Genomic DNA, 15,788 nt, shown 5'->3' on the forward strand with positions numbered 1-15,788 from the left:
CAATTCTCTCACTGTGTATAGCAGTGAATTTACTACATTTATATTACCTGTATTCATTTTGGTGAACTCAGCTGACAGGAGTTAAATGTTGAAGCTACAGACTTGACAAGATATTAACATTCAACCTTACATTGTACCTTAGCACTGTGACTCAGCAAATAGATACTTCACTTTCACTATGCACCTTCTGTCTACAACAGTATCTTATTACTCATGTTGCACTACATATCCCTGGGGTGTTAAGAGTTAAATGAATTATGAATTACTGACCTCTTTGCTTACTGTTTGAAACCTTATCAGATGACTATCTGTATGGACGTGGCGCATTGCTGTACTCAAGGAGACCCGCTTGCCACAACAGAATTGTGATCCTAAAGCCAAAGTGCCTGTTTCTTTACTATCCAGAAGGGGCTAAACATAGAGAGGACAGACAAATGGATTAAGTCGATTATATCGACCCCAGTGCATAACTGGTATTTATTTAATCGACCCCGAAACGATGAAAGGCAAAGACGACCTCGGCAGAATTTGAACTCAGAACGTAACGGCAGACGAAATACCGCTAAGCATTTCGCCCGGCGTGCTAACGGTTCTGCCAGCTCACTGCCTAAAGCCAAAGTGCCATGTAAAGAACATTGGCGTGGGTGTTGATGCCATGTAAAAAGCACTGGTGATGGCACCATGTATATCTAGTACTCTCTGTGGAGTGGTTGGCATTAAGCAAAGGCATCCAGTAGCAGAAACCAAGCCAAAAGAGACTATGGACTCTTGTGCAGCCCATGGCCTTGCTAGTTTGATGTTAAACCATCAAACTGTCTTCTGTGCCAGCATGGAAGACAGGCATTAAATGAGGATTTATTTTCTACTCCTCACACTTTGTTGATCTTCCAGGAAGACCAGCCTTTTACAGATATTCTACAACATGTTGCTGGTTATGATTAGAGTTATGTAAATGCACTAGCATAGCTGGGGGTGGTTCACTCCAGGCAGAACTTTTAAAGGGGTACCACTTTTGGGTTTGCTGTAGACAATATGTGTCTTTTGTCTGGTCCAAAGGCAGCAAACAGAAGGGCTGCCCCAGGCAGCACACGCTCTAGCTACACTAATGGGTACTTGCAGTGGTTTGTTTGTGTGACATATCTTTCCCAGGGGTTTTATGATAAGCCTTCTGGTTTCACTTGATTGAACTCTATATCTGCTTTGAAAGAATTACTTAGGAAATGAAAGTTATAGTAATATCAATGGTGTGGGAGGGGGGCAGCAGTGGCAGTGATCGGGAAATTGGGAGCTGACTTGGCAGTTTATTAGAGGTAGTTGATAATTATGGTGGTGGTGATGGTGCTGCTGTTTGCTTGTTTGTTGAGTGAAGCGGTCTTCGTCCTTGGGAGAAGTCCAATACGTGGTCCTTTGCTATTCGTAAGACCTGCAGAAGAGAAAGCAGGTCAACCCCCGACACCGAGAGCATTGACGGATGGATGAATGCGCATCCAGGCTCAGCGGTTGCGGAGGAAGTCGGGGACAAGAAACAGGAAGAAAGAGCGAGAGAAAGTTGGAGCGAAAGAGTACAACAAGGGTTACCACCACCCCCTGCCGGAGCCTCGGGGAGCTTTAGGTGTTTTCGCTCAATAAACACACACAATACCTGGTCTGGGAATCGAAACCACAATCCTCCGACCACGAGTCCGCTGCCCTAACCACTGGGCCATTGCGCCTCCTGCTGCTGCTACTACTACTACTACTACTACTACTACTACTACTACTACATTTCAAAAGATTTAATTTAAAAAGAAATAAAATTTATTATCACTGGATTGAGAGATATATTAAAAAAAAAAAGCAGTAAGTTTATTTAGGACTAAATGAAAAATACCCATGTTTACAAAAGAACAAAGTAAAACCAATTTCTGAATAGGTTAGATGCATTCCTTCTAAATTGCTCCATAAGGTTGTTTTAAAATAGTTTAACAAGGAAACTAGACATACTGACTTGATATAGTTAATTGAATAAATGTCTGCTTTTTGGGCTGGAGTGTGTGTTAGTTCACAACAAAACCTGTCAGTCGGGTTATGTCATTATCTTGAAAAAGAAAAACAAAACTACTCTTACACATACACTCATAAATTTATGCATTCACAAATTAACATCGGCTGACTATTAAGATCTTTTTTTTTTTGACCTGATAAGGTGACATCATTTAAAGTGAACTGTCAAATGTGCTGATTAGTTGCTTTTAGCCTCAGCTGTTTTATTATATCAGTATTAATAGGGCAATATTTTTTTTCTTTTCAGTGTATGAACATTGACATTATCATTCATCAATAGCCTCACCATTAATATTATCATCAACACAGCAATAGTATCCTTTTCTGTCCTTCTGTAAATCCAAACATTCAAGTTTCTTACACCTTTGAGCTTATACTCTTTACTCTCTTTTTTATTCTTTTACTTGTTTCAGTCATTTGACTGCGGCCATGCTGGAGCACTGCCTTTAGTCGAGCAAATCGACCCCGGGACTTTGTAAGCCCAGTACTTATTCTATCGGTCTCTTTTGCCGAACCGCTAAGTGACGGGGACGTAAACACACCAGCATCGGTTGTCAAGCAATGCTAGGGGACAAACACACACACACATACACACATATATATACATATATACGACAGGCTTCTTTTCAGTTTCCGTCTACCAAATCCACTCACAAGGCATTGGTCGGCCCGGGGCTATAGCAGAAGACACTTGCCCAAGATGCCACGCAGTGGGACTGAACCCGGAACCATGTGGCTGGTAAGCAAGCTACTTACCACACAGCCACTCCTGCACCTTAACAGGAGTGGCTGTTATGTGCACTTTAACACTTTAACATTCAGATTACTGTCAAATATAATACTTATTTAGTCATGTTATTTTGAATTAATTACACATTATCTTGTAGGCTTCAAGACTTTGATGATGGGATTATTCTTAGAATGACATTATAGGGAAGCTGTGAGAGGTTGGATCTGGTCAGTTTCAGAACAAAACAGATAAAATACTTGTGGGAGATGTGGCTGGTTTTTAATGCTGACAGGTTAAGCCTTAAAAACCAGCCACATCTCTCACTAGCACGGGGCTCGAGTGCCAGTAATGCGACACTGGTAACGATCACACTCGAATGGTGCCTTTTAAGTGTCAATGGCACGGAAGCCGGTTAGCCGCTCTGTCAATGATCACACTCGCATGGTGCTCTTTGCACCCTGCTAGCACGGACGCCAGTCATCGAATTTGATTTTGATTTTTGATTTCACTTGCCTCAACAGGTCTTCGCAAGCAGAGTTTTAGTGTCCAAAGAAGGAAAAGGTATGCATAAATGGGCTGGTAACGCCCCTGGCATAGGTCACAAGATTATGGTCTCATTTGGCTGCTTGCCATATATATATATATGTATATATATATTATATATATATTATAATATATTATTATATTATATATATATATATATATGTATATATAGTTAATCCAAACAAGAACAAGCATGAAAAAACAACACGAGGACATGGAACAGGTACTGTGTTATTGGACACTCAGGGAAGGAAAGAAAAGAAAGAGGATTTCATACTTCGAGCAAAGCTCTTCATCAGAAATATAGAAAAAGTCCAAAGAAGGGAAGATGGAAAAAGAAAATCGCCAACAATGCACATGCGGTCACATATTGAAATGACTGGAAGGGAATTGGTGAAGAAAAAGTTCTTTCTAAGACAGGAGAGTGCAAGAGAAGGAGGTGTGTGTGTGTGCACAGATTTGTGTGTGTGTGTAATGGTAGCATGTGTTTGTGTGTGTGTGTGTGTGGTTGTGGCTGTTTATGTATGTGTGTGGTTGGACTTAGTGTTGCTTAAGGTCATAGGAAGAATTTTGGTAGGAGTGGCTGTCTGTTGTGTGTCTCCCTACACATGTGCAATGGTCAGTAGAAAGGTGTTTAACTGGTAGTTTGATGTGTGTGTGTGTGTGTGTGTTTTGTATATAGTGTGTGTCTCTGTGTGTGTATGTATGTGTGTGAGGTTGTGTGTATGTGTGAGGTTGTGTGTGGGGTTGTGTCTGTGGAGTTTATGTGTGTGTGTGTTCATGTATGTATAATTCTGTGCGTGTATGTATGAGTGTGTGTTGTGTGTGGATAGGAGGTATGTGTGGGTTCATTTGCATGTGTGTGTGTGTGTGTATATGTGTGTATGTATGTGCGTGTGTATTTTATGTGTGTGGGCCTGTGTCTGTGAACGAGGGGTTGTGTGGGAAGGTATATGTATATTTTTTGCACATGTATGTGTGTGCATGTGTATGTGTAGTTGTGTGTGTGTGCGGATGTGTATACATGTATGTGTAGAGTTGTGAGTGTTAGATATGTGCGCATGCATCTGTGTGTATGTGCGTCTATATGTGTATGCGTATGTGTATGCATGTGCATGTATGTATATATTGTGTGTGAGTATGTGTGTGTGCGTGTATGTATGTGTGCATGTGCATGTGTATGTGCATGTGTGTGTGTGTATATGTACACACACACACACATATATATATATATGGAGAAAGAGGCAGAGAGAGAGGAGAGAGAAATAAATAGATAGCCAGGAGGATGTGATATGAAGATACACACATATAGAAGAGAAGCAGTTCTGCATCTGTCTGTCTGTCTACTAGCATCTATTACAGGGAAGGAAAGAAGAGGAGGAATCAAAATATACGTCACAATGTACTTTAAAAGTTGTTGAGAGAGAAATACAGGGAGAGAGTGTGTAAAAGATAGAATGATAGATAGATAGATAGATAGACAGACAGTCAGACAGATAGTATTGTCACTATAGTAACTGACAAAGTTTATTAAAAACACAGGAATTTTAAATGCAAGTCTGTCAACACAATGCAACACAGTGTCAAAGAAAAATGACTTTTATTATATAACAATATAGTTATTTTTTGGTTGTTCATGTGTGTGTGTACCTCTGTGTCTATGTGTTTCTGTATGTCTTTCAACTTTAGAGACTATGCACTGTTTCACTATAATGACAGGTTGTTGTGTTGCTGAGAGAAAAATTCAATGAAAGAGAGAGGTGTTAATATCACAAGCAGGCTGTTTCATTGATCAGGTCTACCGGAACCCTCATTGTTGTAACTGACAGAGTGCCAGTATAGTATATAGTATATATAGATTTCTCTTGAATGAAACAGTTCTAGTCCTGTAGAAGCTCCTTCTATATAATAAATTAACTTTACTCTGCTATGTATTGAGTACCTTATTTACTGTGGTTAACCCCGAATCAACCCGGGACCTACATATATATATATATATATATATATATATATATATATATATATATACTACTAATATAGGATGAAGTTTTTTTCTCTACAGAAAAAAATTCATCAAGAAATGTGGCAGCATATTAAAATACCTTTACAGTTAAAATTATAAACAACTTATAAGTAAGGGCTAAAGAAAATTATTTCAAAGCCAATATGCTGATAACAGATTATTAAATCGTCAATTTCCACATATAGTATACTCGCTACAGCAAAGACAGAAGAACTGAAGTCGGGCAAACTGGCCATTAGAATTTCTAAATATTCGTTATCTCTATATTGAATCAATTTCGGAATTAATCTCATAAAAAATTTATTCCTCTTCAGTAGAGCTTACGAAAGAATATAAATGAGATACTTACATGCGCCCATGGAAAAAGCCGAAGCAAAAAACATGAGTATGGGCACATGTAAGTATCTCATTTATATTCTTTCGTAAGCTCTATCGAAGAGGAATAAATTTTTTATGAGATTAATTCCAAAATTGATTCAATATAGAGATAACGAATATTTAGAAATTCTAACGGCCAGTTCGCCCGACTTCAGTTCTTCTGTCTTTGCTGTAACGAGTATACTATATGTGGAAATTGACGATTTAATAATCTGTTATCAGCATATTGGCTTTGAAATAATTTTCTTTAGCCCTTACTTATAAGTTGTATATATATAGATGGCGGTGCCCCAGCATGGCCACAGCTCATTAGCTGAAACTGGTAAAATCAAATATATATCTTTTACTTATTTCAATTATTAGACTGTGGCTATGCTGTGACACTGACTTGAAAAATTTTAATTGAATGAATCACCCCTAGTATTTATTTTTTTAAGCCTGGTACTTCTTCTATCAGTCTCTTTTGCTGAACTACTAAGTTATGGGGACATAAACACACCAGCATTAGTTGTCAAGTGGTGGTGGTGATAAACACAGACACAAAGACACACACGCATGGCATGGGTTGGATGGTTTGACAGAAGATGGCCAGGTGGAGAGCTGCTTAGACTTTATTTGTCTATTTTGGCATGATTTCTATGGCTGGATGCTCTTCCTTATGCCAACCACTTTTCACAGAGTGTGAGGACATCCAGAACAGATACAGAAGTATGGTGCAGACTTCTACTTGGCCAGCTCCTGTTAAACCATCCAACTCATGCCAGTATGGAAGGAGGACATTAAATGATAATGATGGTGATGATGACACCGACCCAGACACTTTTACGTGGCACTTGCACAGACGCTTTCATGTGGCATTCAGGCACTTTCACATGGCATTGGCACTGGCATTTTTATGTGGCACCAGCACCCATGAACCTGCAAGTTTAGGATCTCTCAGCTGAGAGAGGGGTGTAGAGGACATGCCTGTATGTATGGACAGCCACGTTTTTACTTAGCTCAGACAATCTCTCAGTAAATTTGGATTTTATAATAATGAAATTATTGTATACAGTGCTCAGGTGCACCACAACTTATCAAAATTGTGTATAAAGCATATGCAGTAATGTACAAATGTCTGGAAGTGAACAGTGTATGAGTCAGATACATGCTTGCATGTGTATGGAGGGGAGAAAATCAGGTGTAGTGTTGGTGAATCTCAGGAAGCATGGAAGTTTTGAAGGATGGGGGTACCAAGCCATTTGGGTATACCTGTTTCTTTACTACCCACAAGGGGCTACATACAGAGGGGACAAACAAGGACAGACAAACGGATTAAGTTGATTACGTCGACCCCAGTGCATAACTGGTACTTATTCAATCGACCCCGAAGGGATGAAAGGTAAAGTTGACCTCGGTGGAATTTGAACTCAGAACGTAGCGGCAGACGAAATACCGCTAGGCATTTCACCCTGTGTGCTAACATTTCTGCCAGCTCGCCTTTGGGTATACCATGTACATACAGTGTATGTGTATTCATTCACATTAAATATTTATCAATAGTACAACTGTACATTGTCAGGAAAACAAATATCTTCTAAGAGGAATATCGACAATGAGTAAGGTTATTGTTTTGCAGTATATTAATATGAATATATATAAAGGCAACATGGGAAATGATGTAGTTGTGAGAGTGTGGCCAAAGTTTAACTAGTTCAACGACTGTCTTGAAACATAAAAAGGCAGGTCATCAGCAAATTCTGATGTCAACCTTTAAGTTAAGCTGATAGTGTCTTTCAGCTTTCCATTTGTGCCCATCACTGTTGAGTTTCTCATTTGTGAATGTCTGTTTGTGCTTAGTAAATCTCCCACCCTGCCACACACACACACAGATACTCATTTACATGATACATTAACATATATTGACAGATGCTTATAATACATAGACAATAAACATATATTCTCATGTACAAAAATTAGTACAAACACTTGTATACAGATTTATATACACAATAGGTGTGTTATGTGTATTTATATATATATATATAGCTGCTTATACACAGTCACATATTTGCATGGCTAATATACACTAAATTTGTAGTGTTTCTGCATAAATTTGCTGTTTTTGATTGACTTTTATATGCAACCTACAAGCCTAGACATGTATGTAGGTCATATACACACACATATACATATGTACTTTTCTCCTATATATTTACATAAAATCATTGCAGATACATTTATGAAAATAACTTTTGTGTGTGTTCATATATATATATAAAATTAGAAAAAAAACTCCTTTTATCAATTCAAAATGAACAATTAAATTACACATCTAGAAAATTACATATAATAGAAATATTAAAATTGATATAACAATAAAATACCAATGATTAAGTAAATTGCAAAAAAATAATAAAAATTTATATAATTGGTAGAATAACCCAAAAAATATTTTTTATTATTTTTTTGCAATTTGCTTAATCATTGGTATTTTATTGATATTTTAATTTTAATATTTCTATTATATGTAATTTTCTAGATGTGTAATTTAATCGTTCATTTTGAATTGAGAAAAGGTGTTTTTTTCTAATTTTATATATATATATATTATATTGTGTGAAATTTGATTTAGTATTTCTAAATTGAATTTTTTCCCCTGTAAGTTAGGATTAATATTCCCTCAGATAATTATTATATATCATCATCATCATCGTTTAGCGTCCGCTTTCCATGCTAGCATGGGTTGGACGGTTCAACTGGGGTCTGGGAAGCCAGAAGGCTGCACCAGGCCCCGTCTGATCTGGCAATGTTTCTACGGCTGGATGCCTTTCCTAACACCAACCACTCCGTGAGTGTAGTGGGTGCTTTTTACGTGCCACCGGCACAGGTGCCAGACGAGGCATACATACACACACACATAGATACATACATATATATAATATAATATTGTACGAGGTGGTGAGATGCTCAAAATATCTGGTAGTGTCGGCTATAGCCTAGTCACCCGTATAGTTAACCAGGTGATACACGAAGGAGTCATACCCAATGACTGGTGTAGCAGCATAATAGTCAACTGCTACAAAGGTAAAGGTGACACCTAGATACAAATAACTACAGGGGTATCAAGCTGCTGGATCAGGTAATGAAGGTTACGGAGAGGGTTATAGCTCAACTAATTAGAGAGAGAGTTAGCTTAGATGAGATGCAGTTTGGGTTCGTGCCAGGGAAAAGTACTACTGATGCTATATTCCTGGTAAGACAGCTGCAGGAGAAATACCTAGCCAAAGATAAGCCCCTGTACCTGGCTTTTATTGACATGGAGAAAGCATTCGACAGGGTCCCCCGATCCCTTATCTGGTGGTCAATGAGGAAACTAGGGATAGATGAATGGTTAGTGAGAGCTGTGCAAGCCATGTACAGAGACACTGCTAGTAAGGTGAGGGTTGGCAACGAGTACAGTGAAGAATTCCGGGTAGAGGTTGGGGACCACCAAGGTTCAGTCCTCAGTCCCCTCCTATTTATCATAGTCCTCTAGGCAATAACGGAGGAATTCAAGACAGGATGCCCCTGCCGGTGGCACGTAAAAAGCACCATCTGTTCGTAGCTGTTGCTAGTCTTGCCTGGCCCCTGTGCCGGTGGCACGTAAAAGCACCATCCGTTTGTGTCCATTGCCAGCCTCGCCTGGCCCCCGTGCCGGTGGCACGTAAAAGCACCATCCGTTCATGGCCATTTGCCAGCTCCGTCTGGCACCTGTGTGGGTGGCACGTAAAAAGCACCCACTACACTCCCGGAGTGGTTGGCGTTAGGAAGGGCATCCAGCCGTAGAAACACTGCCAGATCAGACTGGGCCTGATGCAGCCTTCTGGCTTCACAGACCCCAGTTGAACCATCCAACCCATGCTAGCATGGAAAGCGGACGCTAAATGATGATGATGATGATGATGATATATATATATATATATATATATTAATTGGTTCCAGGAGACACGACTTAAGCTGAAAAACGACTTGAGCCAAATTAACTTGTCTCTAGGCTAGGCTAGGCTGAATTTACTTGTCTCAAGGCTAAACCAATAATATCCATTCCCAGTTTTGTACTTCCTTTATGAATGCATTTTCAATAATACATGGTTAATAAAAACCTATTTTAAGCTTACAAGCAAATAATTTTTATTTTTTAATACAGTACAGTAAAAAAAAAAGTAATCTAAATTTATGAATACAATTTGGCAGTGTTTACTGTACATCGCGGACGCTTTATTTATGAATGCAATAAGGCATTGTTAAATTAAAAGCCTCTTTTAATCTTAAAAACCAAATTCAGTAATTATTATTATTTTGCAATAGTAAAACAAACTAGATTATTTTAAATGCTGATTTGTGTTCTACAATCTTTTCAGAAGTACATTTGATGGAAAGAAGACCTCTAAGAGAGGGATAAGTGATAACTTACTTGAGAGATGTATTAAAGATAAACATGTTGAAATCAGTGAGTTTGATCTTCAATGCAGATTGAGTGAGGACTTTGGTTGTCTTGATATTCTATGGAAGGTGAAAGCAATCATATACACAAAGGAAGTTGTAGATTTCTAAAGTTTTTGATGTGTGTGACAGAGAGCAGTATTGTCATCTGACTATGAAAAAAATGGCATCGGATATCAACATCTGGATTGTTTGGTGGAATGTACACAAAAGTGTCACAGACAAATATTAAAGAAAGGACATCAGTGCAAAAACACAACTGACAACTGCTTGCTTTGATAAAAAACATAACCTGACATACTTTCTTGCAGTGCTTTACCTAATGAGGTGAAGGAACTTGGGTAGGCAGAACATTGAAGAACCATTTAAATAGCATCTCTTGGTACACCATCAAAACCCTTTTTCATTTTATAGAAGACAAAGATAAATAGTTTCTGAGTTGTCTTTTTTTTGTCTTGGGGTTGCACAAAATAATCATGTAAATTGTGTTGCAACAAGCCCAAAAACTGCATTGAGATTTGGGTAAAATCTTGTCTGTAATGATCTGCAGACCATCTTGAAAGATTCTTGCTAATATCTTTCTCTCAATGGATATCAATGTCATTCCATGAACATTCCCACAAGATTTTCAATCTTGTTTCTTCAAGGTAGTGATAATAATTGCATCTTTAAATTTATCTGGGATTCAGTGGTCTTGTCATATCTTCAGGATCAGAGAGAAAAGTTTGGTTTTGGAGGGTAGTCCAGCATGTTCCGGTAATTCAAGAAAGATTTTGTTGAGACCTGGGGATTTTCCTGGCTTCATACTGTCCGTGGTATTTTCAGACTCTAAATGATAGTTGAACAAAAACAACAACAACTACATCATCATCATCACCATCACCACCACCATCACCACCACTGCAGCCGCCACTGCCGCTACCACCACCACCGCCACCACCACCACCATCATCATCTTATTATTCTTTGTAAGCCTAGTACTTATTCTATTGGTCTCTTTTGCCAAACTGTTAAGTTACGAGGACGTAAACACACCAGCATCGGTTGTCAAGCAATGTTGGGGGAGACAAACACAGACACACAAGCACATACACAAATATATACATATACACATATATATGACAGGCTTCTTTCAGTTTCCGTCTACCAAATCCACTCACAAGGCTTTAGTCGGCCCGAGGCTATAGTAGAAGACACTTGTTCAAGGTGCCACACAGTAGGACTGAACCCGGAACCATGTGGCTGGTAAGCAAGCTACTTACCACACAGCCACTCCTACGCCTACAAAAATTTTAATTAAATTTAACTTAGTTTATCTCACCATATGAAAGGTCCTATGATGACCACAAGTATGGTTCCTTGTGCCATTCTCCTCTTCTACATTCTCTTCCCAATTAAAAAAATGGCAAAAAAATTTTATTTCAGCAAAAATGAATATAGACTAAAAATAGATATATGTTATATTTTGATCAATTTTGAAAAAATTTGTTATGTTAAGATCATCTTTTTGAAGGGTGAGTATCTACCTTCCTACTTAGATCAACATATAGAATAAGAACCCTCTCCTCCTAAAAAAAAAAATGAGCTGTTTGTATGCATGCTTCACCCTCTCTCTTCCCATCACTCTACTGATAAGCACCTATCTGCAGTTCCAATACAAAAATCTTCAAATCTAAGTTCAGTTTACCATCATAAATATTAGTGATTATTTTCAGATATGTGTATATGTGTTAATTATGCAAATAAATATGTAGCATGGTTTTACACTAAGTATGTGGAGCAAAGTTAATGCTTTGTGTATACGATTACTTTCACCTTCCATAGAATATCAAGAATAAAGTCCTCACCCTGTCTGCTTGGAAGATCAAATGCTTTGATTTCAAGATCTTTATCTTTAATACATCTCTCAAGTAAGTTATTGCTTATCCCACTCTTAGAGGTCTTTTTCCATCAAATGTACTTCTGAAAAGAATGTTGAACACAAAACTGGGTTAGTCCTATCAGCATTGGCAAACTTACGAGGAGAAGTCAAAAATTATCCACACTTTCACCATAACATATCTTTATTATTGTCAGGCTGCCTTCTGCATATGTGTGCTTTTAGTTGGTACTATTGTGGTCATGAGATCGAAGTTTGAGCCTGACCATGCCATTTTTCTTCCTGGCTTTACAGTGTAAGCATGGCTGCTCCACTAACAATGTGCACCAAAGAAGAACAAAGAGCAGTGATCCAATTTCTCTGGAAAAGGGTTGTCTGCTCAACAGTACAAGATACGGTGCTTTGCTGGTCAACAAACTGAAGCCAGCAATTCACACCAAACACTGAAGCCTATTGTCAAAGAAAGTTTTGTTGTTGCTTGACAACGCATGCCCATACACAGCCGCCCAGACTGTTGAAACCATTAATCAATTCAGTTTTGAAGTACTAGAACACCCTGCTTACAGCCCAGATCTTGCCCCTTCCAACTATCATAACTTTGGACTGCTCAAAGATAGTTTACGACATTGTCAATTTCCTACAGATGAAGATGTGAAGGAAGCAGTATATAAATGGTTGCATGACCAACCAAAAACCTTCTTGGAGGGAATATGCAAGTTAATGGACCACAGGACCAAGTGCATCGAATAGGATGGAGGCTATATGGAAAAATGATGTACTTGTTTATTCCCTGCTTTTGTATAAATACATTGAGAAAACAAGAATGTGTATAGGTTTTTACTCTCCCTTGTACAAAATGGGTCATTAAGAACAAAGATCTTCCCAACAAAATGAAACTTTTGGCTTATCAATCAACTTTGATGTATAGTTGTGAAAAATAGGCATTTTATCATCATGACATCATGCTTCATAATTCATTGATATACATCATTTCCTGATAACATTGTTAACTTGGGTACTTTTCAAAATATATTTTGGTTCACTCATTTGAGATTGATTGTTGAAAGTATATATTCTAGTGGCTTATGATAATAGGAAATTGTAGAGCTATGTGAATCATATTTTGTTTAACTATAAGGTTGTTCTGAAAATAACGGATGCTCTAAGTGTTGTGTTTTGAAACGCAATTTTATCACAGTATTTTAATTATATTTCTGGTGAATTTCGACTTACTTAATAATTGATGTATGGTCTTTAATAATTTTCTATTTATTTCAGATAGAAACCATTCTTGAAGCATAGGCGTCCTTAATTATGAACATGACAAAAAAGGACCTTCGCTTACTTTTCCTGTATGAGTTCAAGCTTGGACACAATGCCTCCCAAACTGCTGCCAATATCAATAGAGCATGGGGAGAGGGGTCCACAAGTGATCGCACAGTATGAAGGTGGTTTCAGAAATTCTGTAGTGGTGATGAGAGCCTTGAAGATGAAGACGGTAAAGGATGGTCATGCAGTCTTGACAATGAAAAACTGAAAGCAATTGTTGAACAAAACCCATGTCAAAGTATCAGAGAAATGTCTCAGGCATTTGGTATCGGTATTACAATGGCCTCATGCAATCTGCAGAAGATTGGTAAGGTGAAGAGCTCAATAAATGGGTCCCACATGAGCTCGATGAAAATCAAAAAGTTCAGCATTTTGAAGCATGCTTGATGCTCTTTCTGCAAAAAACCAAATAGTGGATCTTTTATGATAACCATAAACGATCAGGTCAATGGTTTGAATGTGATGAGTCCCCCAAGCATTTCTCAAAGCCAAAGTTGCATCAGCAAAAGATTATGGGGACTGTCTGGTGGTCTGCAATTGGTGTTGTCCATTGCAGCTTTCTGGAAGCCAATCAGGACATTGCAGCAGAGGTTTACTGCAATCAACATGCTGAAATGCATAAAGCACCATTTTGTATTCTTTGTATCTTAAATTAATATTTTGCTTTATTGGAGAGATTGGAAGCCTAAACAAGGCTGGCATAATCCATAATGGATCTAATGTATTGTCGGGGACAAGAAACAGGAAGAAAGAGTGAGAGAAAGTTGGAGCGAAAGAGTACAACAGGGGTCGACACCCCCCCCCCTGCCAGAGCCTTGTGGAGCTTTTAGGTGTTTTCACTCAATAAATACACACAACGCCCGGTCTGGGAATCAAAACCACAATCCTCTGACTGCAAGTCTGCTGCCCTAACCATTGGGCCATTGCACCTCCACTGATGTTGCTGTTAAGAAGGGAGGCAATAGGAGCTACTTAAAGTCTGTTGTTTTGGAACCAGGTTTCTAGGTGAGTTAAGTAGAGTTGGAATAGTCATGCAGCTGTGTCTGGAGAATAGTGGGATGTAAGTGTGGTGTTGACTGTGTGTGTATGGGAGGGTGGGGGCTGTGCATATGTTTTGAGGGGTTGTAAGAAAATCGTATTGATATAAGCCAAGAAGAATGAGTGAAAAGATGGAACCTTGTAGCTTTCTATTTAGGACAGAGCAAATTTGTTTTTCCGCACTTTATAGCATCGGCTGACACGACAGGTAGTTTACTGGGCAGTCTTTTATGTTGTTTCTTAATGAGATGTTGAATATTTTGTGTTTAAGTGGATACTAATAATGAAAGGAGTGTTTAATGACATTAAGGATTAATCCATCTCAAATGTCTGAAGGCTCTGTAATATGGTGCTTCATTTGGGCTTAAAATTACAATTTTGCCCAGTTGCAAGAGAATATGGCAGCATTGGTATGAGTTGTTGTTGGTCAGCACAGGTCGAACCTGATTGAGCGGATCTATAATGTTAGGACTACAATATACAGGTGTAGGAGTGGCTGTGTGGTAAGTAGCTTGATTACGAACCACATGGTTCCGGGTTCAGTCCCACTGTGTGGCACCTTGGGCAAGTGTCTTCTACTATGGTCTCGGGCTGACCAAAGCCTTGTGAGTGGATTTGGTAGACGGAAACTGAAAGAAGCCCATCGTACATATGTATGTGTGTGCATATGTTTGTGTGTTTGCGTTTGTCCCCACCAACATCGCTTGATAACCGATGCTGGTGTGTTTATGTCCCCATAAGTTAGCGGTTCGACAAAAGAGATTGATACAATAAATACCAAGCTTCCAAAAAATAAGTCCTGGGGTCAATTTGTTCGACTAAAAGGCGGTGCTCCAGCATGGCCACAGTCAAATGACTGAAACAAGTAAAAGAGTAAGGAGGGTATCCAATGAAGTCTTTTCCTTTCGCAAGATGATCTCGAGGGACTTGAGGGAAATTTGACTGTTATTTGTAGCAGTGTCAACTGTGTGACAATTCCTTCAGGCTCCAGGTGCACGTTAAGGATTCCATCAGTTTCTTAGATTTTGTGCAGTTGTTTATTCTCTCTTTATTAAAATGTTAACCAATCACATGTTTCTAGCAATAAACTGCACAATCCCTGTGTTTACAGCCTATTGAACTGGGTTATCCAGTTATAAGTGTTAATGTAAGAAGGAAAATGCTGTCATCATCATCATCATCGTTTAACGTCTGTTTTCCATGCTAGCATGGGTTGGACGGTTTGACTGTGGGCTGGCGAACCAGATGGCTGCACCCGGCTCCAGTCTTGATCTGGCAGAGATTCTACAGCTGGATGCCCTTCCTAACGCCAACCTCTTCAAGAGTGTAGTGGGTGCTTTTACGTGCCACCGGCATGGGGG

The sequence above is a fragment of the Octopus sinensis genome, linkage group LG16 (assembly GCF_006345805.1).
Source record: "Octopus sinensis linkage group LG16, ASM634580v1, whole genome shotgun sequence".
In the NCBI taxonomy this organism is placed as follows: Eukaryota; Metazoa; Mollusca; class Cephalopoda; order Octopoda; family Octopodidae; genus Octopus; species Octopus sinensis.